Below are 25384 nucleotides of genomic sequence, written 5' to 3'. Positions count from 1 at the left end.
TCTCCAGTTGTCCTGTCCCTTTCTGTCATTTTGCTTGGCTCACCATTTGCTGTTACTGTCACCTGTAAGGATATGGATCAGAGGGGCCGGGGAGCTGAGAAGCCTTGAACTGGGGCCTAGAGATGCCCAGCTGCCTGATGGAACGGAATTTTGACGAGTGCTATTCGAGGCCCTTACCACCCCGCAGTTCCTGGGGGCCAAAAGCATGGCTGGGGAGAGGTCGGATCCACTGTCCCTGCTTGAGAAAGTGACAGGGCTGGAAGTGGAACAGTGGGGACTGCTGTGGGGAGACCCTCACATCATGCTCTGTCTCCTTCAAAGCCCATTTCAGGATCAGTGCTGGCAGCGTGTCGCGGTTTCCCCCGCTGGTTCTTGCCTCGCATCTTCCCTGGACCTTTTCATGAGACCCCCACAGGGTGGTGGCCAGGAGGATGGCCTTTGCACGGGGATGGGGGTGGGGTTGGGGGTGGGGGAACCTCGCCGCATCAGTCAAGAGCTAGCTTGCATTTATCTCGGGGCTGGAGAGGAGAGTCCGGTTTGGGATCAACTGTGAGCAAAGAGGAATCCCTTGTGGCTTCTAACGTGTGTGATGTCACCTGGTCTCTGGGCTGGAGGGTGGAGCCTGGTCCTTGCTGGAGGAGCCCCGGTCAAGGATGGGCCATGTTCATCTTGAATGGCCAGGCCCACCCCTCTTTCTGTGATAACATTTCTCAGAAGATGAAAACCAGAGATGCCCTGGAGTCTTGAGGGCCCTGCCCTGTAGACAAAAGGCAGCCACCCCAATGGCTCCCAAAGCACCTACACTTGAAACTCCCAGTTAAAGCCCATTACACACATCTGTTAGTGGAAGATCCCTTTGGGTTTTGGTTTATTTGGTGGAGGTGATGGTTGTTACAAAGAGAAAATGACCCCTGCCAAAAAGCGGTGCCAACCATTTCCAAAGGTGCAAAACTGGGAGAGGGGAGAGGAGAGAGGGGTAGGGCCCGGAGCGGGAGTCCCGGCTGGGTCAGACTTGGACCTCTGCACAGAGGTCTCTGCTGTGTGGCCCCAGGACAGAGTAAAAGCAGCAGCAACCTCAGTTCCTCTGGACCAAGTGCCTTGCTAATTGATTGTTGTGTTTTCAGTGCTGCACATACTGCTTCATATACTGCTTGAAAACACCAACCTGACTACTGGTCATGTTGGGCACGGCTGACCACCCTGCGACGGCAACCTCATGACAACAGCCCGCCTTGGGGCCCTCAATAAAAGCTCCTGGAGCTTCATGGTTGGCTATTGAGGTCAAAAGGTGTGGAAGTGTAGACCTGACCTTTTTCAGGCGTTCTGAGTTTTGTTAGTGGATTATCAAATAAGAGAATAGCCAGTCAGAAGCGGGGTTTCCTGAGGACCCCCGAGTTTATGGCTGGTCTCCAGGGAGGTCCAGGGAACCCCAAAGTGGTAGCCAGCATGTCAGTACTGAGGGGTGGGAGGCTTCAGCTTGCGGCTGATGTCTGAGCTGAGGTCAGATGTGGAAGTCTGGAAGGAAGACGGGGTCCTTCCCTTTAGGGCACTGGTTACTCGGGTTCAGGGGAAGTTCTTGTGCAGCTGGGGGCCCACAGATGTGGGACAGTGGGGATGGAACCGATCATCATTTACTCTGATTTTCCCCAGCAGGCACCGGAAAGTGTCCCACGGAACGCGCTTGGCTTTCTGGGCAAGGTCTACTGGACCACTTTGATGTGGTGAGAAAGGGTGAGTGTCTAATGGTGAAACCACTGTGCTCTGTGGCTGGGCATAGTGAGGTGGACAGCGGGGGCCTGGCTTCAACTTCTGCTCCTGCTGCTTGCTGATCATGCTCAGGTTTCAGAGCCTCCATTTCTCCATCCATAAAATGGGGGCAAATTAGAGTGCTCACCCACTCAGCGGGCTGGTGTCAGAGTCACAGGAGATGGGGCCCATAAGGGGTTCACCACTGCCCTCCTTTGGGGCTGACCTTAGATTCTGTTTCCCAGTTCTCCACAGGAAGCTGCTCATGGCCATCACTCCCCCACACCCCAAGGTGGCTTTTGGGGGATACTTCCCAGGGGGCTAGGTGCAGCTGAGTGAGGCAGGCCTTTCTCCTTTGCCGTCCCTATGCTCACAACTTCCTCCTTTTTGTGAGAAAAAAAGAGATGTATTTAATTTGCTGTTGTTTATTGTACGAAAGAGTGAGGGGGGCTTCCACAAGTGAGAAAACACAATGAAGAAAGAACAGGATTTTCCCAGGAATGATTTTATTTTCTCTCCCCCCAACCCAATTAACTTTTTCTTTTCATGGTTTTATTTTTTCCCCCCAAGAACTTCTTGAGGGCCCCCTTCATATGCAAAGCAGATCACCCCAGTTCAGCCCTTTCTGCATATCCAGGGCCATTCTTAGTACCCCCCCCTCCCTCATTAATATAAAGCCCCCAGTCCAAAGGCTCCCATCCAAGCTTTGAGTTGCTCTTGCCCACGTGATCCCGGGAATACGGGCCTTCACAGCTCCCAGCGGCGCTCTTCCCTGCCTGTCCTACAACACAACTCAAGCTCGATTGGCCCTCCTGTGATTCCCACTTGCTGTGCCCTATAAAGCATCTCCCTGCAGAGGTCTCAGACCGGCCAGAGCAATCTGGATCTGGCTACAGTGGCCTGGTGTTTCTTGTCGTGACCTGCATTCCATTCTGGGGTGCAGACATTCCTGGAGAGGTGAGATCGATGAATGTGCACAGGCAGCAGCCAGAGTTGGGGCCATCTGGCTGGCAGGCGGCCCCTTTGAAGTGGTTTTAGGGCCAACTTGGTAACTTGATTTGGGAGGTGGTATCTAAGACTTCTTCCTGCTGGGTCTGGCCCATGGAATATCTCAGGGGGCGTGTCTGGGTACCCGCCCCGCACTGCTGGGGCAGGATACAGGGCTCCTGGGTGAAGGACTGAGGGCCTACCAGAGCGCATGTGTGAATTCTACTTCCTACCAGGCATCATTGGCTCCAATGTAGACAACAAACGAGCCTGCCGTAGGCGGAGGACACATGGTCAGAGAAGGGACACACCGGTAGTTTCCCAGGCCAGGGAGCTGCTGGCCTTTTGACAATTCAGTAGATGCTGCTTGTGTGTCTGTTTGTTTAAGGTGACAAACAGTACTCTGGGCACCATTCGCCCCCACTCCCCAGGACATGTGACTGAGACTTCACGAGGGCAGGGGAACATATGACCTTATCAACTCAACAGGTCAATTCCGACTCACAGCGACCCTATAGGACACAGTAGAACTGCCCCTGTGGGTTCCTGAGACGGTAACTCTTGACAGGAGTAGAAAGCCTCGTCTCTCTCCCATGGTAGAGGCAGTTGCAGTATTGAATGGCTGATCTTGCAGTTAGCAACCCAGTGGGTAACCACTGTACCCCTAGGGCCCCTTCACTCGGATGGGATGTCTCAGTCTTGCCCTGGTCCCATTTGGTCTGAGCCCTGGTGACTGTCTAAGGCCCTTGGAATCGTCAATGCCAGCTAACATCCCGTGCCTTACCAAAGAGAAGCAGTTCCAGCCATGACACGGGGGGTGGTGAGTTACATGTTTAGCCAAAGGTAGCAGGCTAATTTGTAAGCTGGTAATTTTGTACGGCCTGCCGATAATGGTATGAATATCTTAATGGCTCTTGGCAGAACCCCCCAAAAGGGTCTCCACTCCCGGTTTATACCTACGAGTGAAATTGTTCCTCTGAGGCGAGTCACCTGTGCACATTGCAAAACTCAAACCAAGTCCACGGCCCTTGAGTCCCTTCAGATTTAGAGTGACCCTACGTAGGGCTGTACGTATGCTGTCAGTCTTTGTGGGAGCAGGTAGCCTCGTCTTCCTCCTGCAGAGGGGATGGATGGTGGGCTTGAACCACTGACCGGACACAACACCTAACCTACAGCATGACCAGGACTCCTTTACCAGAAGCTGCCAGATGGCTTTGTAGGGCAACCAACCCCACCTCCCTGCTCTCCCTCCCTCCCCCGTCCTGCCGCTGCACTCAGGAGCCCTGTGCTGCCAACATCTACATCGGACTGTAGGTGGGTGATACACAGTTTCTGGGGCTGTTCCTGATGGCTTCGAAGAAGCATAGTGTCTTGCTCAGGTGCCCTCACCTGGCCCGAGAGGAAGGATTTCACCGGCATCATGGCTCCTCTCAGCCCTCCTGCTGGCTGCCAGGAAGAGCAGGGCAGGCCATTACTTGCTCATCTGAAAAGACTCCCTTTCCCAAGTAGCCTCCAGACCAGAGGGGGGTGTCTGCTTTGGGCCTACCACCCACATAGTAGTTTCCTCTCCAGCTCAGCCACCCAGAGAACCGAGTGCTTTGGGAATCACTCACAACAGAGTTTCCAGCCATTGTGTGTCCTTGCTTCTGACTGAGACATGTTGGTTCAGCACACAGAGGAGCCCTGGTTACATGTTGGGCTGCTAAGTGCTCAAAACCACGAGCCCCTCTGCGGAAGAAAGAGGAAACTTTCTACTTCAGTCAAGATCTACATGTGACCTCCTCCCCGGGGGACGGACAACAGAAAAGTAGGTGAAGGGAGACATCGGACAGTGTAAGATTTGACAACATATTAATAACATATATTATCAAAATTATTATAAAATTATTATAAAATAATTATTATAAAATAATTTACAAATTATCATGTGGGAGGGGGAGCAGGAAGGGAGGGGGAAATGAGGAGCTGATATCAAGGGCTCAAGTAGAAAGCAAATGTTTTGAGAATGATGATGGCAACAAATGTACAAAAGTGCTTAACACACTGGATGTATGTATGGATTGTGATAAGAATTGTACGAGTCCCCAATAAAATGATTTTAAAAAGTAGTTACAGTCTCAGAAACCCACAGGGGCAGTCAGCATTGCCTCGACGGCAGTGAATGTGGGTGTTTTGGGCTCAGCTCCGCATGACAGAGCGGAGGGTCTGGGTTCCAGCGTGACTCGTGGACTCCTTGCTGCTCTCGTCGGCTCTGTGGGCTGCCGGGGGCGAGACCCAGCAGCCTCAGCAACCTGATCTGTTGGTTTGCACCTGGAGCCAGCGACATGAGCCACACAGTCTTGCTGGGAAGGAGGAGGGGAGTCGGTAGCCCTTTTCGACGAACATTAGGTGTTTAGAAGCAAGTCTGGCAGATGGGCCAGGATTCCTGTAGCCACCTGGCCTCTGATTCACGGTGTTGTAGCCACCCAGTGCTTCTGATTCATGGTGACTTGGGGCTCTGTTCCATAATTTGAGGGCCGCATGGGCACAGGAGTGGACCTTCGGGAAATGGCCTTTCGGCACATGGCAATTCATCCAATTTAAGCAATTATGGTGCACCAGTCAGTCCCCATTTCACCCAAAGGAGCAAAACCGTCTCGGGGCCTGCTCTCGTGGGGAGGGGCAAGGATGAGCAGTTGAATGATCGCAGGGAGGTGAGACTGGTCAAGAAAGCATCTTTGGATATCTTCCAGGGTTTTCTTCTTAGTGACGAGGCTGCAGCTCTGTGGCAGGTGCACGCTTTCAGGAGTCCACCCTGTGCCTGCTCCTGCACACCGTGGTGTGTGTGGGTCCCTGGCCAGCGTATGTGGTCTTACCCACAAGTCCTTCATCACAATGCTGTCATAATCGAACACCAGGAGACCAGAATGAAGCTGCTTGGAAGGCCGAACTCCCTGTCCCTAGCTCCATAGCGGGAAGCTAGCCGACGTCCTTGTCCACCTCCTGGGATGTACTGAGGTGCAGGGGAGCTTCTGGGTTTGTCTCTTGGGCACAGAGAAGGGAAAATTTAATCCCTGCTCCACCCCCCCTCCTCCCCAGATGTTCCAGGGCACAGCAGAGCTTCCTGGTTATGTCTGAGTGAAGATAAATCTGGGTGTCCTTTATGGGGCAAGGCCAGTGGACCTAGCAGGCTTGGCCTGGGATATATGTTCCACCCCACAGTCCTGATTTAAGCTGCATGCTCAGGCCCAGAGCCCCCTCTGTGGGCTCCCTGGTTTTCAAGGGCCCTGGAGATGCCCTTGTGGGGGAGTCCAGGACTGCTCGCTCAGCTTGTGCCCACTCACACTTTTGCATTTATAAAACAGGTTAGTAGACATTAGCGCAATCGAGTGAGCAACCACATGCGCTGAGAACCCCACTTTAATGAAGAGGGAACCAGGGCTTCCAGGCATGGTGTGGGGTGGGGCAAGCCCACTGTCTTCCCCCTTCCACCCCATCAGGCCGCTGAGAGCTGTGACCCAGAAGCAGAGGGCTCCTGTTATGGGGATGTCTGCTTGGGGGCGTTGGTCCCCAGTCCTTGCCGGCTTGGGAGCAGAGCCCTGGGAAGGAGCCTGTATCAATGTTGAATCCCAGGTGAGGACTGGCAGCTGCCACGTCATCCTGAGGGCTCCCTGGGAGGAGGCCTCAAAGCCCCAAGATGACTTCTCTGTCCCTGTGCCCCTGGCACAGCGCCCCGGCAGCCCTCAGGCCCCTTTGGCCTAGTTGGCAGCGCCTCCAGGAAGCAGCTGAGCAGGGAGGGAAGGTCAGGGCTGACCCACAAACCTCCTCCTTCTCACTCCCTGGCTCTGTAGAAAATGAGAACAGAATGCCTTCCATGTCATTCTAGGAAGTGTCTTTAAAGACGCATGTCCCTCGGAGCAGCCCAGCTTGTACGGGCAGCAGACCAGGATGCCGTCCCAGATGCAGCAGGCTGGCTGTCCAAAGGAGCCGGAGGTCACAGCTGGCCCATCTGGGAAACTTATACTAGGAACCTGCGCAGCCTGAGCATGTTGGGGGGAGCTCGCTGAGCTCCCTGACTCCCCGGGTGGCCTGGAGAGTCCCTTCCTCTCCTGCCAGAGACCCAGGCTCGTCAGCATTGTATTTGATGTTTAAAGCCTGTCACGAGTGGAGGGGGAGAAGAGGTACAGTCTGGGAAACGTACAGGGGCAGTTCTGCACTGCCCTGAGGGTCACTGCGAGTCAGCACCGACTCAGTGGCAGAGGGAGGGTAAGACAGTGGTGGGATTAAAAACCCAAACCAAACCCGCTGTCACTACGTCAATTCCTGCTCCTGGTGCTGCCTCCACAGGGCTCCCAAGGCTGTGAGGGGAGTCGACGGTCACATTTTTCTGCTGCTCAACAGACCAGTGCTTAGCCCACTAGGCCATGAAGGCTCTGTCTGGTGGCCTTAGTGGCTTCTGTCCAAAAGGCCAGCCCTTTGCTGCTCTTAACCATCAGCTGCTCGGAGGGAGAACGATGTGGCAGTCTGCTTCCATACACACCAGCACATTGGAAACTGTAGGCGGCAGTTTCTCCTTTGCCCTCTACCAGTGGTTCTCAACCTTCATAAGGCTGTGACCCTTTAATACACCTCCTCATGTTGTGGTGACCCCCCAACCATCAAATTATTTTTGTTGCTTCTTCACAACTGTCATTTTGCTACTGTTATGATTTGGGCGACCCCTGTGAAAGGGTTGTTCGACTCCCCCAAAGGGGTCATGACCCACTGGTTGAGAAACGCTGCCCTATACGGTTGCAGTGTGTCGGAAATGAGATGGCAGGCATGGACTTGGTTAGCGGTTATGTGTCTGGCTGCTAACCACAAGGCCAGCAGTTCAAAACCACCAGCCACTGCTTGGGTGAAAAACGAGGCCGTATACCCCCAGAAAGTATAGTCTTGGAAGCACAGCAGGGCATTTTCCTCTGTCCTGTAGAGTCGGCATGGAGGGTGGTGACTTGGCTTTTCTAGCAAAGGAGATAGAGGGGCAGAGAGGTTGACAAACCGGTCCAAGGCCACAGCGGGTTCAGTGGCAAAGTGTCCTTGTGCGATGCTGTGGGACCATTTCAGACTCACATTGACTCGGGGCATGCAGAGTGGAACTGCTCTGAACTCTTTCCAAGGCCTCTCGGGGGGTCAAACTTCCTCTATCCCTTCTAGTAGCAGCGTGCTTAACTGTATGCACCACTGAGGAGCCACTAAGGACCAGCACCGGGATTCAAACCAGGAGCGTGTTCTGGGGGTCCAGGGCAGCTGCACAGAGCTGCCCCGAGGTGCACAGACCCAGGTCCCTGGCCACGTCTGCCTCTACAGTGCCAGCCCCAGGCCGGGCAGCCTGGGAGTGCTGGGGGAGGATGTGTCCTGAGACTTTGGCTGAGGCCTCCGGTCCCTTGGCACAGAGTGCCCAGCCGAGTGATCAAAGCACCCCGAACCGGAAGGAAGGTAGAAGGGACTGACTGAGGGCGGGTTGGGGCGAGAGAGCGTGAGTGAGTTAGCAGACCGGACGGGACAGATCGGTTGGCTGGCAGGCTCCTCCAAGGTGGAGAAGAATACAATTCCCACGCTTATCTGAATGTAGTTATTCAGCCCCTGCAGAAAGCATGCTGCGTTCTGTCTTGTTACATGCTCTCCCTGGGGAGGGCGGAGGAGGAGCTCCTGCATAGATCTGCTTCTAGGTCAGGCCCATGAGTCCCAGAGAGGGAGAGCCACCTACCTGGCTGGGGTCACACAGGGCCTTGAGAGCCAGAGTTTGACCCAAGCCCAAGGCCTGTCCATAATCCAAGGGGTGTACCTGCCCCCTCTGGAGGTTCTAGACCCATCACTGCATAGCCATGACTGTTGGCTACTATCAAATTTTCCTCCTGGCTGGCCCCATGGGAGCCTTGCGTGTTAGGCTGCTAACCACCAGGGCAGCAGTTCAAAGCCACCAGGTGTTCTTTCTGTAAAGAGTTATAGTCTCAGAAACCCACAGGAGCAGTTCTACCCTGCCCTGTAGGGTCACTTGGCTGATTTTCAGTAGACCACCAGGCTTTTCTTCCTGTTGTCTCTTAGTCTGGAAGCTCCGATGGAAGCCAGTCAGTCTCAGAGTGACACACAAGAATCCTCTAGCAGATGGGCAGGGGCTGGGCTTGAGGTACACTTGTCCCCGACTCCCACCCCCACAAAAATTCAAACCTGTGTCTCCTTCTGGGAAGTACTTTGTGACCTTGTAGCTGAGGTCGTGAGGGTACCTAGGTGCCAGGTGCATTTCCCAGCATGTCAGGTGGCAGGTCTATTTTAAAGTGAAGGGACCAGGAAGGCTGAGTTAGGTGCCCCTGCTCCAGACTGCCATCTGCCATTCAGGTCACACAGGGTCTCCCTCCACATCACCGCCACAACTCCCTTCCCTAGGGTCCAGCCTTCCCTGATGACGTATCCCAGGAACCGAGCAGTGAGGGGCATTCTGGGAAGCGACTTGCCAAGGCCCACTCTCTCAGGAGCTCCCTGGGAAAATTCCTGATGGCCAAGGGAGCAGGAAGTGGGCATCCCCTCTGGGCAGACATGTGCACTCAGCTGTCTGTCTGAAATGCTGGGTAGGAAGTGGCTGAAAGGCCCAGGATCCTGCTGGCACTTCACACAGACTCACCCTACTGCAGCTTCCAGGCCGCACATAGAGACAGAGACGTTCCCACAGACTTCCCATCTGGATGAACTTGGTTCCCCAGGGCAGGGACTTGATGTGTCCTGGGGGCCCCCCATGGTAGCCCTCTCGGGTGTGTCTGGTCTGCCCAGGGGCAGGAAGTGATTCTCCAAGGCTCACCACCTGATCCTTCTGTCCAGGTCAGAGCAATTCCAGAAGTGTCCCTGATTACTTCCTTCTCTGATGTAAACATGAAAAGAAAGAAAAGAAAAGGTACAATTTGCTGTCTTTGAATCAATTCCAACTGTGTAGACATGGTAGAACTGCCCCTTTGGGTTTCAGAGGCTGTAAATCTTTACTTTGAGGATTAAGGTGCACCTGACCCAAGCCATGGTATTTTCTCTCACCTTATATGCATATGAAAATTGGACATTGAATAAGGAAGACCAGAAAATTGATGCATTTTAAACTGTCATACTGGGGAAGAATATTGAGGGTACTAGGAACCGCTAAAAGCCCAAACTGACCTATCTTAGAACAGCCAGAGTGTTCCTTCGAGTCAAGGATGGAATATACTTGGGACAAGTTGTCAGCAGAGTACCAGCCCCTGGAGAAGGGCATCGTGTTAGGCAAAGCGGAGGGACAGTCAAAACGAGGACGGCCCTCCCCAGATGGACTGACACAGTGGCTGGAAAATGGGCTCAAGCTCAGGAACCATTTTGGAGATGGTGCAGGACTGGGGCAGGACTTCATTTTGTTCTGCATAGGGTTGCTATGGGTCAGAACCAACTCCACAATACCCTTTCCAGGTGCAGAACGGTCTCCTCTTTCTCCCTTGCAGCTAGCCGCTCCACCCATTGCCACTCCAGGGCTCCTTCCTCCTTTGATATAAAAGTTGATGTCACCTCTCCCTATCCAACCCAGCTCCTCCTACAAGAGCTGTTTCCTTCCTGGGATGGCCTTGGGCCGGCCCCCGAACTGCACCCAGGGGGAGCCGAGCAATGGGAGTCTGATAGATGGGCTGATTATGACTGCTCCCAGCCCCCAGCTGCTGGGTGGCAGGGCCTGGTCCTCCTCTTTCATCTGGCCACCCTGATGGCTGGTCTCCCTAGGATCTGCAGATAGGAGCCGCCCTTCCTGGAAAGACAACAGCCATTCCAGATAAGGCGGGTGTGCCCTTGGGCCCAGAATAAAAGGATGGCCCAGAGAAGCTGGGGATTGACCTTCCTAGAGGTAGGTGGGCCCCGCAGATAAGGCGGCCTTAGGAGTTCAGTTGGGAGCAGATAGGATCTTGTCACCCTAGAGTCTTTCTGGGTGGACACACCCTGAGAAGACTTATCACGCAGCCCCTCAGGGGCAGAGGGACTTCCTTCCTGCCCAGCCGGCCCTGGAAGCCCCTTCCACTTTGCAGATGACAATACTGAGGCGAGACCATGCCTTTCTGCTGGCTTGGGTACCTCAGGTTCTGGCATGCCCTGGGGAAAAATGGGATATCTTTTCATCGTGTTTTCACCCAAGAACTTTTTGAAGCTCCCTGCTCCTTTGAAAACAGGAAAACTACCCGCGGTGACCACGTTCCCTTCTCCTTGGGTCTTACTGTGCTGACCCTGAGGGCATTTGGCTTGTGGTTGGAGGGGCACGGGTGGTGGCTTCAGGCACCACCAACCTCGGTCTGATCACCCGTGCAGTGCAGTGGGCACGCGGGTGCTGCTGTTGTTAGGTGCCATTGAGTGGTCCCCTCTCCACGTAACACACTGCCTGTCCCGCAGCATCCTCACAACAGCTTCACCATGCTGGACCCACCCGGTCAGTCATGGACGGTCTGCCTCACGCTGTCCTTCCCCTGGAAACGGCCTCTCCTGATGACATGTCCAAAGGACACGTGATGGAGTCCTGCCATCCTTGATTCTAAGACACTTTCTGACTGCAGACCTTCCTCTAGGAACACAGGGAATCCAGGACAGATAAAGCCCTCAGGATCAAGAATGGGAGTAGTGATACCAGGAGGGTAAGGGGTAAGGTGGGGGGGGGGAAGGGGGAACTGATCACAATGATTGACATATAACAACAGAAAAGTAGGTGAAGGGAGACGATGTAAGATATGAAAACAATATATAATTTATCAAGGGTTCATGAGGGAAGGAGGGAGGGAGGGTGGGGAGGGGAAAATGAGCTGATATCAAGGGCTCAAGTAGAAAGAAAATATTTTGAAAATGATGATGGCAAGATATATACAAAGGTGGTAATGGATGTATGTATGGATTGCGATAAGAGCTGTATACGTCACCAATAAAATGATTAAAAAAAACAACCCACAGTTGTTAATAATTCTAGCAGAAACCAAAACCACACTTACTGCTATTCAGTTGATGCTGACTCATAGTGACCCCATCGGACAGGGTAGAACTGCTACTGTGGGGTTCAGAGACTGACTCTTTACGGTGATAGAAAGCCCTGTCTTTCTCCCCTGGTGGAGCAACTGGAGTTTTTGAACTGCTGACCTTGTGTTAGCAGCCCAATGCGTAACACCTACATCACCAAGGCTCCTCATTCTAGCAGTCTGTGGTGTATTCCTATCAGTCTCCAACACCACAATTCAAAACCTCCTTCCATCTTCCTTATTCACGCTCCTGCTTTCTCATGCATATTAGGTGCAGATGAGGCTGGGGTTAGGCATGGCTCAGTCCTCAAAGGGACATCCTCGCTCTTCAGCACTTTCCGAATCTTGTGCAAAAGATCTGCCCAGTGACCAGACTAGCCTTTGGGTGCTTGACTGGACCCAGAGCCCTCAGCACAGCGGGAGTGTGCTGCACTCGTAAGAGCCGGTGGCCATGCAGGGCACCCGCCTGCCTGCTGCCTTGTCTGTCCCGCAGCAAGTCACTCAAGGGCTCATGGCCCCAGCGAGTGGACTCAAACCAACCCCTTCTGCCTCCCATGATTACAGCACACGTGTGCCATGCAGGGACGCCCAGCCATGCCTAGCATGATGTCGGAGTGGGTACGTGCTTGGTTTATGATTGTAGGCTGCATTGTATTTGGGGTTATCAGAAGACATCTCATCCCCATTCATCTTGCTCCTTCCTGGCTTTCCCAAGGATTGAATGTGGCAGGAATGGCCTCAGAAGTGTGACTTGGGAGACCGGAGGGAGGGTGAGTGCCCGTAGGTGACATTTCTTTTTGGCTTATGCATTTCACCTTCTCTTTCTTGAGCAACATGAATATTAAGACCGACTTTGTTGTTGTTAGGTGCCATCGAGCCGTTTCCAACCCATGGGACTCTATGTACAACCAACGACGCAATGTCTGGCCCTGCGCCATCTTCATAAGCATCCCCTGTCCACCCAGGTGTCCCCATCTCCTTGAGAACCTTCCTCGTTTTCTAGGCCCCTCCACTTTATCAAGCATTATATCCTCCAGGGACTAGTCTCTTCTGACAATGTGTCCAGAATATGTAAAACAAAGTTGCCAACCTTGCCTGTAAGGAGCATGCTCCCCTTATGTCTTCCAAGACAGATTGTTTGCCCTTTTTAGTATTCCATGTTACTTTGAATATTTTTGTCCAGCCCCACAATTCAAAATGCATCACTTCATTTTTGGTCTTCCTTACTCACTGTCCAACTTTCACATGCAAATGATGCAATAGAGAATGCCAGGACTTGAGTCAAGGTCACCGTAGTCCTCAAAGTAACATGCTTGCTTTCCAACCCTCTAAAGGGGTCTCGTGCAGCAGTTACCTAGTGCAACACGTCTTGACTGCTGCTTCCATGAGCACTGATTGTGGATCCAGGCAAGACAAAATCCTTGACAACTTCAACCTTTACTCCATCTATCAAGATGTTACCTATTGGTCCAATGGTGAGGATTTTGGTCTTGTATACATTGAGTTTTAATTCACACTGAAGGCTGTAATCCTTGAACTTCATCAGCAAGTGCTTCAAGTCCTCCTCACTTTCAGCAAGCAATTTGGGTGTCATTTGGATATTACAGGTTGTTGACCAACCTTCCTCCAATCTGATGTCACATTTCACTTCACATAAGCCAGCTTCTCTGATGATTTGCTCAGCATACAGATTGAACAAGTATGATGAGAGGACACACCGTCACGTGCACCTTGCCAGATTCTAAACCGTGCAACATTTCTTTGCACAAGTGCCTCCTGATCCATGTGCAAGCTCCTCATGAGCGCAGCACGTGTTCTGGCGTTCCCATTCCACTCAAGGTTATCCATCGTTTATGATGGTCCACACAGTTGAATGCCTTGGTATAGTCAACAAAAAACAGGTAGGCATCATCCTAATATTCTCTGCTTTTAGCCAAGATCCCTTGTTCCACGTCTTTTCTAAAACTGACCTCAATTTCCGGCAGTTCCCTGTCAGTGTCCTGCTGCAACCATTGTTGAAGTTTCTTCAGCAAAATTGATCATGCTTGGTAAATCGGAGGGTTCAAGAAAAAGAGTACGTGCTCCTCACCCCCACCCCAAGGTGGAGGGACACAGTGGCTGCGACAATGGACGCCAGCATGACATTTGTGAGGAGGGGGCAGGACTGGGTGGTGCTTTGCTCGGTGATCCGTAGGGAACCAGGGATTGGCAGTGGGAACTGGATAGCATGCTCCACTGCTGGCTGAAAAAGGTCGGAGGATGGAGTGCCTCTAGGTGCACCCTGGAAGAAAGGCCTGGCTAACGCCCTTGGCACCCTTTGAAAAGTGTGTGGTACACATTTCTGCTCAGACACACAGGAGGTCGCCCACCACAAGTTGGGCTCTACTGGGTGGCACCGAGGGATGGCACGGTTGAAATGGGGCCTTTGTGGCCAGGGAAGGGAAATTTAATGAAAAACTAAATGAAAACATTCGCTGCCATCAAGTTAATTCTGATTTGTAGCAACCCTACATGACAGGGTAGAACTGCCCTTGTGGGTTTCTGAGACTGTCTACTCTTCATGGGAGTAGAAAGCCTCATCTTTCTCCCACACAGCGGCTGGTGGGTTCAGACAACTGACCTTGCGGTTAGTAGCCCAGTGAGCAATCCACTAGGCTACAGGGCTCTTCCTCGTTTGAGTTCTTCGCCATTCATGTAACTGTAAGGAGCTGCGTGTGGTCAGGGGCTACCTCTGTGGACAGTATGCCTGCTGTTGGGGTGGGGTGCCTGGTTTCCTTGGCTTCTCGTCCCTGCCTCTCTGGAGCTGCCTGGCTCTGCGCTGGGCTCCTGGAAGAGGGCTGCCCAGTGATGGGGAACACCTCCTAGTGGAGCGGGGACAGGACCTGCTCGGTCCTTGGCCTGGCACCTGGTTGGTTTTGCGGATAGAGCAGTGAGAGCCAAGGCAGGCCTGTGGTGCCTATGATGGGGACTAGGACACCACCCCATCTGCTTGCTGCCTTTAGACACATAGGGACCCACTGCCCTCTTTTGCCCCAACTGCCACCCCATGGTCTCTGTCATGGAATCCCAGGCCCTGGTCCCCTGAAGGAAAGCTCTCCGCCCGCCCCCCCTAAGGCTGCTGATTGGGCCGCGTGAGTTTTGAGCCTTTAATTGGCGGGAGCCCCCTTCGCAATTGCGTGGGACACCCAGCGCTGACTGATTGTGGGTTGGGTGCCTCTTACAGGAATTCTGTGACAAGGGGTGGGTCAGAAGGAGGGCGGACCCGGAGCCTGGGGAGAGATCAGAGGGAGCACTGTGATGAGCACCGAAGAGGGGGGGGCATCTGTTCCAAGAGTACAAGTCCTGGAGGAGGGCACCTGGGCTTGGTCCGCAGGGAACCAAGGTGCTAGCTGCCCCGGTGCAGGGACACCCTGGGCCCTTCAATCTCAGTATTTGGCACAAGAGGCAGGCAGTATGGCATCGCCAAAAAGGAGGAAGTTTGCCCGAGGCTGCGGTGGGGGGCGGAGGTGGTGGTCTTCCTTGGGCCTGTGTTCTAGACTGAGCCATGAGGTCCATCGATGCCCTGGCCACTGCACACTGCAGCAGGAGACCCCACTCCACACCTTCCTAGCACCTGCGTCCCTCTTGTCAGGGGTGCTCTGGGGCAGCAGGGGCCACTGGAATGGAAACAGATGGGCAGAAGGTGTTTCTAGGTCAGCTGTGGCTGAGAGAAACAAAGTCAGACCCCTGCCTGGAGTTTGGCTGGGTTGTTTGGAAGTAAGATTGCTGGTCGGTCTCACCTGAGTTAGATGTTCGATGTGCCCAGCTGGAGAAGGACATGGGACATTGGCTTTCAATGTACGGGCAGCCCTGCCTCTGGAAGCTGCTAGGTCATTCCAACATGCAGTCAGGGTTGTGCTTTATGTGCTCATTGGCATTGCCCCTCCCCCTACTCCTTACACATGAACGAAGGAGCCTCACCTTCCTACCACGGGGCAGCTGGGGGGTTCAAGCAGCTGGCTTTTCAGTTGACAACCCAGCATAGAACCCGTCTGCCACCAGGACCCTTCAGGTGTTTGTGGGAGAAATTCTGTGTTTAAAAATCACATTTGTCCACATGCTTTTGGAGTCCCGTCCCCCCCCCCCGCCCCCCAGTACATACATGCACACAGGGGCACACGAAGACCCAGGAGACAGATCAGGCAGACCAGGAGCACCAATTGCAGGAGAGAGCCCAGAAACGTGGGATCCATCCACTGTTTTTTTTCTCACCGGCTCCCTCCATATTGTTGGGCAGGTATGATTGGTCCCTGCAGTAGGACATCATGCTTGGTAAGGTAGAGAAAATTAGGAAGACCCTCAGTCAGATGGATGGACACAGTGGCTTCGGTATCGGGCCCAGGGATAACGATCGTGAGGATGGTGCTAGTGTCCTGGCCATGTGTCGTGGTGTTGTGCATGGGGCCCCTGTGGGTCGGAGCCAGCACCTGACAACAATGGGCCATTCTGTAGGTGTTAGGTGGGCGGGCGTTTAAAGACACACAAGATCTGCCATTGTGTTCCTGTGGGGCACTTCTGGCCCGCGCAGTGGGAAGGAAGAAGACTGGGTGACAGGAAGCTGAGATGCTCAGATACTGCTGGGGGCTCCGTGGGCTGGGGCACAAGCGGCCAGTGCAGCCCCCCTCCCCCTCCAGTGCCCATGGGACTCACGCACCACTTACACGTCACGCTGCTGGGACTTTAAACTCAAATGCTGCCTCTGTCATCGCTCTTTCCATCCCGGGTTCCATTCCAGTTGCCCCGGGAGCTTTCTCCTTCACACTTTATTGCAGTTTTATCTATTAAAAAACAAAAAGCAAGCAACTCATCCGTGGAGCGATGGCCAATCATTGCTCTATCAGCACTGGAACACCAAAGAATGGAAATGGAAGAGAAAACCACATCAGTATCTCCCCTCCCCTCATCCCTGGCCAATGAGATTGCTTCCACACGGCAGACACATGGGGTCTGCTCATGGATTTAAGGCTTGATATAGGTTATACACATAGTAATGGTCGTAGTTTATGAGTTTTTTTTTACTGGACATAATATCACAAACAGCCTTCCATTTTGTTAAGGCACCTTATTAAGTATCTTTTTAAAGGCTGTGTCATGGTCTGCCATAAAGACCCCTAGTGGTGCGGTGGTTAATGCTCGGCTGCTGACTGAAAGATGGGCCTGCTCCACCGGAGAAGGAGGTGGCACCCTGCTTCCATAAGGATCACAGCCTTGAACACTCCACGGACTCTGTCCTGTAGTATCTCCATGGTTACACTCTGCTAATGGCAGTGGGTTAACACACAATGTTTCTGTCATGGTGAGGTTTTATGTCAGCTGGCCGGGCCAGGATTCTCCCATGATAGGATCTAACATAGTGGGGTCAACTCCATGATGGGATCGTCTGTGAACCAGCATTTCACTGGGGCTCTTGCAGCTCGTATAACAAACCATTGTGTCACACACACTTGTACATATGTTGCCATCATTTTTTTCAAAACATATTCTGTCTACTTGAGGTTCCATTCAGGATTTGGGTATTAATTATATTCTTAGTATCGATTGACTGTGTGGAAGCTAGCTCACTTCCATGGCTGCATCTGCATCCTGTGTTTGGTTCATCCACCTCCTGTGGAATTTTGTGCTGATCCCAGGAGCCATCAGTGGACTGTTGGCCATGGATTCATTTAGGTGTTCTCAGATCTGTTCAGCTCGGCATCTGCCAACCTGTGCTCTTCCTGCTTCCTCTTCCTGCTTTTCCTGTTCTTCAGCCTGTGCAGCTACAGGAGCCGGGAGAAGCAGCCAGCTGACATCTGACCCAGGACCACACTTACCCACTTCTACAAAGGTGTGGGCCATTTCTAGATATATGTCTTTTTGTATCTACATACATGTATATAAAAGAGTAGTTGCATGTTAAGAAAACATCCCAACCCAGTCCAGATCAAGTTCTTAAGTCTGATATTAGCTCATATATCTGATACCAGTCTGTAAATTCTTCAGACTCACAAACACATGCAATGATTTGGAATACAGGAAGATCACAGACCCGTGGGTGGAAAGTCTTGTGGATCCAATGGCAGTGGAAACAGCACTGGCGTGGGTCTCCACATGACTCCTCTAGCTCCAAGGCTCTGGCGCCATCAGCATAGCTCCATGTGGCTTGTCAACAGGAATGACCCACAGTGAGACAAGCAGAGTGTCTGTGTGTATCTGGCCTCCAGTCAGCTAAATATCTGTCACGCCTCCAGAATGAGGTCATCAAGCTGCGACCTGGTTGACAGGCTAGACTCCACCCCTTCACAAGTTGACAGGAGATTATATAACTGCTGCAACTCTTGACCCAAATTGCCAACTGACTTTCTAATTGGGCTGTTCCAGTTCACTGTGCCACCATCAACAGGTGATGTGCCCGTTCCACCACAGCCCCTCCCACCAACATGCCTGCCATTGGTAACTTCAAAAACCACAAACAGCAAAGATCACCCGAAAGGTACAACATGCCCCCTTGTTAAGTGTAGGTTTTGAAGTCTGTGAGCCCAACTGCTTTGCTCCTTTCTATTTGCTTGTTTACCAACCCTTTTTGGACGTGCTGCCCTGGGCTGCCCCTCCAGCCAGGGGAGTGGCTTTTCCTGGGGGCGTCTCGTTCCCTGCAAATGCCTGTGCTTCCAGGGGAGCCTTTTTGGGTGAACTGCGGAGGCAGGCCGCCCCGCCAGTCCTGCAGCAATGTGCCCAATCACCGAACCGGCCCTGGGCCAGTCTTTCTCAATGAGAGCTGGACACTGTCCTACGTCCCTCCCCCAGACTTGCCTCACGGACAAGGTAGAATTGTGTCTGTTTGTTTTTCCCCCTTCAGAAAACGTTGAAATCGGACTCTCTCCGCTATTTGGGGGCTTCAGAAAAGTCCCCCGGGTTCCCGTTAAGTCTCTCTCCTTGTAGGGCTGTTTGCCTTTCTAGATAGCTTTCCCCGACCTGCGCCGGCTGCTTCACCTCACCACATCCTGTGAGGCCCAGAGGGCTTTGCAGCGAGCCCCGGGTGTGTGCTGGCTCCTCGGCTGGGACCTTCTTTCCCGGGAGGGATGAGGCCGGCAGAGGAGAAGCCAGGGTGGGCTCTCCAGGCGATCGTGCTTCCTGGGCAAGAAGGGTTTGTGGGTCTAGGTGTGCAGACCCACCCCCTTCTCCTCGGGGAGTTCCTTGCTTGGGAACTGGACTCTCCCTTTGGAGTGCACACATCTTGAGGTGACAGAAATGTCCGTCAGAGAGGGAATCTCTCAAGCCTGGAACACGACTGACTCTCCTCCATCGCGTTTCTGACGGCACTGCTGATGGCTCCCCTCTTCTGCCACAAACATCTCCTTGTCAGATGAAATGGGTCCCGCGCGCGAGAGAGATTGCTAATCGATAAACCACCCAGCAAAAGAAACACTGTCATGGAGTGGGTTCCCCTTCACAGCGACCCTCCGGGACAGGGCAGAGCTGCTCTCTAAGGTTTCAGAGGCTGTAAATCTTTCTGGAAGGAGACAGCCTCGTCTCTCCCATGGAGTGCCTGGTATGCTCAAGCAGCTGACCTTGAGGTTAGTAGCCTAACATGTAACCCACTATGCCACCACCCGGGCTCTTTCCAGTTGATAGATGCTGAGGGGGAGCAAGAGGAACTTAGGAAGCACTGCCCGATCCTGTGCCATCCCCACACTAGTTATTTGTGAGCCCACCGTGGAAGTCATCATGTCAGTCCAGCTTGTTGAGGCTCTGCCACCTTCTTAGCTGGCCCTCTATTTTACCAGCATGGTCTCCCTTTTCCAGGGTCTGGTGTGTCCTGACAACATTTCCAAAATATGTTGAGACGAAGTCTCCCCACCCTTGCTGCCATGGAGCATTCTGGCTGTACTTCTTCCAAGACGGACGTGTTGGTTCTTTTGGCAGTCCGTGTCCTTGCAGTATCCTGTGCCAGCACCATGATTCCCAGGCATCAGTCTTCTTCAGTCTCTCTCAGGTCCAACTGTCACATGCAGGTGAGGCGATTGAAAACACCCTCGCTTGGGTCAGGTTCAAAGTAACATCCTTGCTTTCAACACTTTAAGGAAGTCCTGTGCAGCAGAGTTACCGAGGACAATGCAGGGCTTCATCTCAATAGCACTGATTGTGAATCCAAGCGGGATGGAATCCTTGACAACTTAATATGAATTACAACTTAATATAAAGAAAACAAAATTCTGGGGAGGGAGGGGGGGAAAAAAAAGAGGACCTGATGCAAGGGGCTTAAGTGGAGAGTAAATGCCTTGAGAATGATTGAGGCTGGGAATGTATGGATGTGCTTTATACAATTGATGTATGTATATGTATGGATTGTGGTAAGAGTTGTATGAGTCCCTAATAAAATGTAAAAGAAGAAAAGAGAAAAAAATGATTAGGGCAAAGACTGTACAGATGTGCTTTATACAATTGATGTATGTATATGCATGAACTGTGAAAAGAATTGTATGAGCCCCAATAAATTGTTAAAATTAAAAAAAAAAAAAAAAGAAAACAAAATTCTCACAACTGGGCCAATCGTGATGAACAGAGAAATGGCTGAAGTTGTCAGAAGTCCATCTTGCTTTCCCTTGAGCACAGTGTCTCACTTAGTATGGATTCCAATCTGGCCTCCAAAGTGGGCAGATGGCCATAACTCTCCAGGCCTCAGTTTAACTACTGATCACACATGCGATCACACATGCGTCCCCAAGGGGGTTGTAAAGGAGCTGCTGTCCCAACTGGCTTCTCTAGGATCGCTCTTTCTTCCAGGCTCTCCCATTAAGAACTGGCCTTCTGTCACTAGGGAGCATGCAGATGCCAGACATCTTTTCTTGCCATCCAGAGGAATTTCCCAAACTACTGGCATGAGCCAGCATTTCAAGGCAGATGGGGACTCAAAGCTTGACTTTGGACAAGACCCACCAGAGTCTTCAAATTCAAGTCAACGCCATTGCCATTGGGCCCATTCTGACTCTCTAGAACAGTGGTTCTCAACTTTCCTCATGCCGAGACCCTTGCATACAGTTCCTCATGTGGTGGTGACCCCCCGACCAAAAATTATTTTCGTTGTTACTTCATAACTGTCATTTTGCCACTGTTATAAATCAGACCACCCCTGTAAAAGGGTTGTTCGATCCCCAAAGGGGTCGCAACCCACAGGTTGAGAACCGCTGCTCTAGAGGGTTTCTGAGTTTTTTAGAAGCTGTTCTTTCCTCCTTCCTGGCCTCTCTCATTCCTGATCTCTCTTGCTCTTGACTGCTCTTGTTCTTGGCCTCTCCTGTTGACCCCAACTTCCTTCTCATGCCTCCAGGTCCTGGGGCATCAGCTGACATCCACTGTTCTCTGCTTCCTGGACAGGACTCTTGGTCCAAGTCCTTCCCCCAGACATCCTCAGCCAGTTCTGGGACGTGGATCTTTGGGGAGTGAGTTTCTCTTTGAGAATCGGAAGAGTGGTCACCTTATCTCGGTCTGCACTGAGCTCTCCTCTTGGGGCCTTGAGAACTTGGGGACTTCAATTAGACAGCTCAGACTGTCAAGGAGGACAGGCCTTGGTGGGAATCCACAGCTGCGTCCTCCCTGTCCCTGCCTCTAGTTGAGCCCCTTGGTTGCTGGAAGCCTCGTTTTCTTCATGAGTGAAATGAGAGGCATGGCCTTTGGGGGCTTTCCCTTTTTGTTTTTTAAAGCCTTCAGAGTTTCTTGGTAATGGAAATCTCACGTGCAGTTCTTTGCATATAGAACTGCTGCAAGCTGACCTGTGGGTAAAATGCAGTCATGGTTCTCTCTGCTGTCACCACCCAGGAGCGGCCTCAGAAGAGACCCGTGAAGCCTCTGGAATTTGTGGAGCACCGCTGGAAAGGGTAGCTAGCCCTCTCGAGCTCGCTGTCATTGAGTTGATGCCAACTGCTCCTGTGGCTTTCTGAGATTGTATCTTTATGGAAATAGAAAGCCCCATCTTTCTCCCTTGGAGCAGTTGGTGGTTTCAAACTACTGACTCTGTGGCTAGCAGCCTAACTGGTAACCACTCTGCCACCATGGCTCCCAGCCTTAAGTAGTTCTTATTAGATAGGCCTGTGATCTATGGTGAGCCTAAGGCTGCCTCCGATTGACTGAGCACCGACTCCATGCCAGCCTCTGCATGACTGGGTTTTGCTTCTGCAGGCACGCCATTGTCTGCATCTTTAACCCCACATCACAGAGGCAGCCTGAGACTGGGAGAGGTGAGTGCTACCTACTCCGGGTGAGGGAGTTAGTTTATTGTACCAACCTAGCTAATAAACACATGTGGGGTCAATTGAAGGGTGGAGGGATAAATGGCTTGGTGAGCCTCGCCAATCTAGTTCTTGGGTCTTTTGCTTTGTGATGGTCAGACCAGGGTGCAGCTTCCTTAGCCAGTTCCCTGCTTCAGCTGGCAAGGCTCACTTACTGCAAGACATCCCCAAGGAGAAGTCGCATGGACCTACCCTGGTGCAGCCCTGGGTGCTGGAGCATCCGTGTGGAGACCCCTGCCAGCACTGAGATGCTTACAGGTTCACTGATTTGGCTTTCCTCTTGCAGTCGGAGTCATTTTGTGTGTTTTGTGAGATGGAGGAGGATTTTGTGGATTGGTGTTGGACATGTGGATTAATGTTGGACTTGTGGGTCTGGGCAGCACTGGGTTGGGATGTTTTCTCGATGTGTACTTAACCTCTATTTAAAACTCTCTCTTGCACACGAATTTCTTGTGGATTTGTTTCTCTAATGTACCCAGACTAACACACCAGGTGATACAGGAAGGAAGTGGTAGTGCTTCTTAAACCCAGGTCAGCTCAGTTCCAGTCTCAGGTTGCCTGCTGCAACCCTGAGCTGTACTGCCTCCCAGTGACAGGCCCCACCCAACCTTCCCCTGCAGCAGCCAGGCCTGCCCTGGAGTTCAGCACCTGGCTGTTCATGCTGCCACCTCTGATGGCCCCAGCGTGTCACCTGCTAGGTGCCCCCAGCTCAGGGATGGTAGCAATAGGCCAAAGGTGCCTGTGTTTTCTGGAATACCCAGTTCGACCTAGCAAATAGCCTCAGTGACGTCACTGGTTTCGTAATCTTCCCTAGTCAGCCCGACCCTTCGCCCAGGCCTGCGTCATCACTCTGGCTTGCCCAAACAACAACCTCTCTCTACTCTGTCCCCTTTCCTGTAATACTCCTGTGGGTTTCTGAAACGAGGGGGCACGGTCGGATGGGGTGGGGGCACCCACATCTTGCCATTCTCGAGAGAGGGGACTGTGGCTCCTTTTAGCTCTCTCCACTCTTGGCCCTGCCCCTCAGGCTGGCTTCTCACAGTGGAGGCTACAGACCCCTCCCGAGCGCCTATTAGCCTCAGGAGCTGGGAAGTCATAGGCAGTACCCATCTCGATGGCTCCGGAATGCTTTCTTCCATACCACCATTTGACCATATAGTGTCCCAGGACCACTGAACCATATGGTGCCCCATGACCAAGGTACTGTTTTGTTGTTGTTGTTAAATCATTTTATTGGGGTCTCATATAATGCTTATCACAATCCATGCATACATCTATTGTGTCAAGCAGCACTGCTGATTTTGAAGCAACCGAGTCCCAGGGAATCCGGGTGTCAGAGAACGGTGCCCCATGGTGTGTTCAGTGGTTGATGTCTGGGTAGGAGATCAGTAGCCTTTTCCTTTCAGGGGCCTCCGGGTGGCCTCTAACCTGCAGTCAGCAGTCGAGCTCAGAAACTCAGACAGACACTGAGGGTTCCACGCATAGTTTGCGAAAGCTGAGTCTGCTCTGAAGCCCAGGCTACCAGCCGCCACCGGGTGCCTCTTTTCCACAATGTCAATGGCTTATTGGGGTGAAGCCAAGTCAGGGACATTGAGGGCCTTCCACCCACTTCTCATCATACTCAATGGTCAGAGGGATCGGGGCTGTCATTAGGAATACTGCCCTGCCTCACTCCTTTGGCCTTTTACCTTCCTCTCTTCTGTCAAGCTGCTGATTACCATTCACCTCCTACCAGCAGCTTCCTCATCACCATCCTGAACAGGGTCCTGTGATGTCTTAGGCTGGGTTCTCTTTAGAAGCAAAACCATTGACTCTTAAATATATATCAAGGAACTGGCTCACACAGCTTAGAGGTAAATTCCAAATCTGTGGGTCAGATGTCAGGCCAGAGAATTCTCTGGATTCTCATAGCTTCAGAGGCTGATGAACCCAACATGAGCAAACGAGGCAACAGACTTCTGGCTACAGAGGCAAAGGAATCCAGGGTCAGCAGGTAAGAAGGCGGATGACTCCCAGGGTTGGCAGGCAGCATGGCAGGCCACTGGCTCAAGTCCACGTCACTGGAGGTCCAACAATGAGCCAAATGTAGGATCCAGATTCTGTAAAAATACGAATCAAACTCTCCTACAGTGTCCACTTATCACAGAAGCAGGCTACATCCATGAGAAACTCTCATCATGGAGGATTACTAGGTCTTCACTACCTAACCAAGGAATCCTGACCCAGAAAAGTTGATACAGACCTTAAATATCACAACTGTTAGTACTTTACACCGACTACCTAATTTCACAAGTACCAAACCATCATTCTAAACTAAGCCTACCACCACTGAGTCATTTCCTACTCACAGTGACCCTCCAAAGGGTTTCTGAGACACTAAATCTTTATGGGAAGAGGCAGCCTCCATTTTCTTTCCTCCAGCGGTAAACCACCAGCCTTGGTTACCAGTCTAGCCCCTAGCCCACAGCGCCTCCAAGACTCTGCAAACCATTGTTATCTCTCACTGATTATTGAGCTGCTATCGGCATCACGTCCTCGCTCCAGGAAATGTGAGTCCCACCATCCATTGATCCGTTGCACCTTCATCCAGTCATGAGCAGAAGTTTCACTGAGCTCACTTCCTGCATCCGATGGTGAGAGGACAAAGGCGTAGAAGACGGATCTCTCGCTGCAGCACTTGGGACTCCCACTCCCACCCAAACAATGGCGAGTGTTGGGGATGGTTCTCCTTCAATGACCTCAAGCCAAGACCTTAGCATTCCTGCCAAGGGTGACTTGAAAAATCACTTTTATCTGGGGTTGCTTTGTTTCTTTCCTGGTCCTAGAGCTTTGTCTTGCAGCACCGGTCCTGACCATCAGCCACCAGAACCTTTCTGATGCAAGTTGGGTTCCCTGAGAGAGAGCTGCTGTGCTAGATAGTGAGCACACCTTGGGGGGTCAATGACTGGGAAATGGAGGCAGATGATCAGGGGGAAGTGGATCGCTGATGATGCCCCACAAAGGTCCCTACCAAACCCATGGGAGCCCTACGATGACCAATGGCCTTTCAGAATCATTTTGATCTGAGCCAAGAGTGGCTCAAGCATGGGCTCCCCATGAAGGATTCAAGACCTTGGGGAAAGCCATTAAACCAACTGTGGCAGTTACCTAATCTCCTGTCAACTTTACAAAGGGGTGGAGTCTAGCCTGTCAATCAGGTCATAGCCAGTGAGGCCTCTGTTTGGGCATGGCCTTCTCATGAGCATACTGGGAACTCTTGTCTTTCTCCCTAGAGGTGAGACACACACTCTCTGCTTGACCTTCCTGTTGACAAGCCACATGGAGACACATTCATGGAGC

General features: G+C 52.2%; 1 long non-coding RNA gene across 20 annotated transcripts in view; it reads left to right on the top strand.

Moving 5' to 3' along the window:
• The window catches only part of LOC142447906 (uncharacterized), a 167397-nt gene that overhangs the window by 78592 nt on the left and 63421 nt on the right, over window positions 1–25384 (top strand). For 17 of the 20 annotated variants that reach the window (XR_012784466.1, XR_012784463.1, XR_012784473.1 and 14 more), the window contains 2 exons: window positions 1654–1731; window positions 19566–19774. This is a non-coding gene — a long non-coding RNA (uncharacterized LOC142447906). Of the gene's footprint in view, window positions 1–1650; window positions 1732–18143; window positions 18256–19565; window positions 19775–25384 lie in introns of all 20 variants that reach the window. The other 3 variants (XR_012784475.1, XR_012784462.1, XR_012784479.1) reach the window with 2 other exon arrangements.

This window comes from Tenrec ecaudatus, chromosome 5 (genome assembly GCF_050624435.1).
Source record: "Tenrec ecaudatus isolate mTenEca1 chromosome 5, mTenEca1.hap1, whole genome shotgun sequence".
NCBI lineage: Eukaryota > Metazoa > Chordata > Mammalia > Afrosoricida > Tenrecidae > Tenrec > Tenrec ecaudatus.
This window is presented reverse-complemented; position numbering and strand designations above follow the sequence as displayed.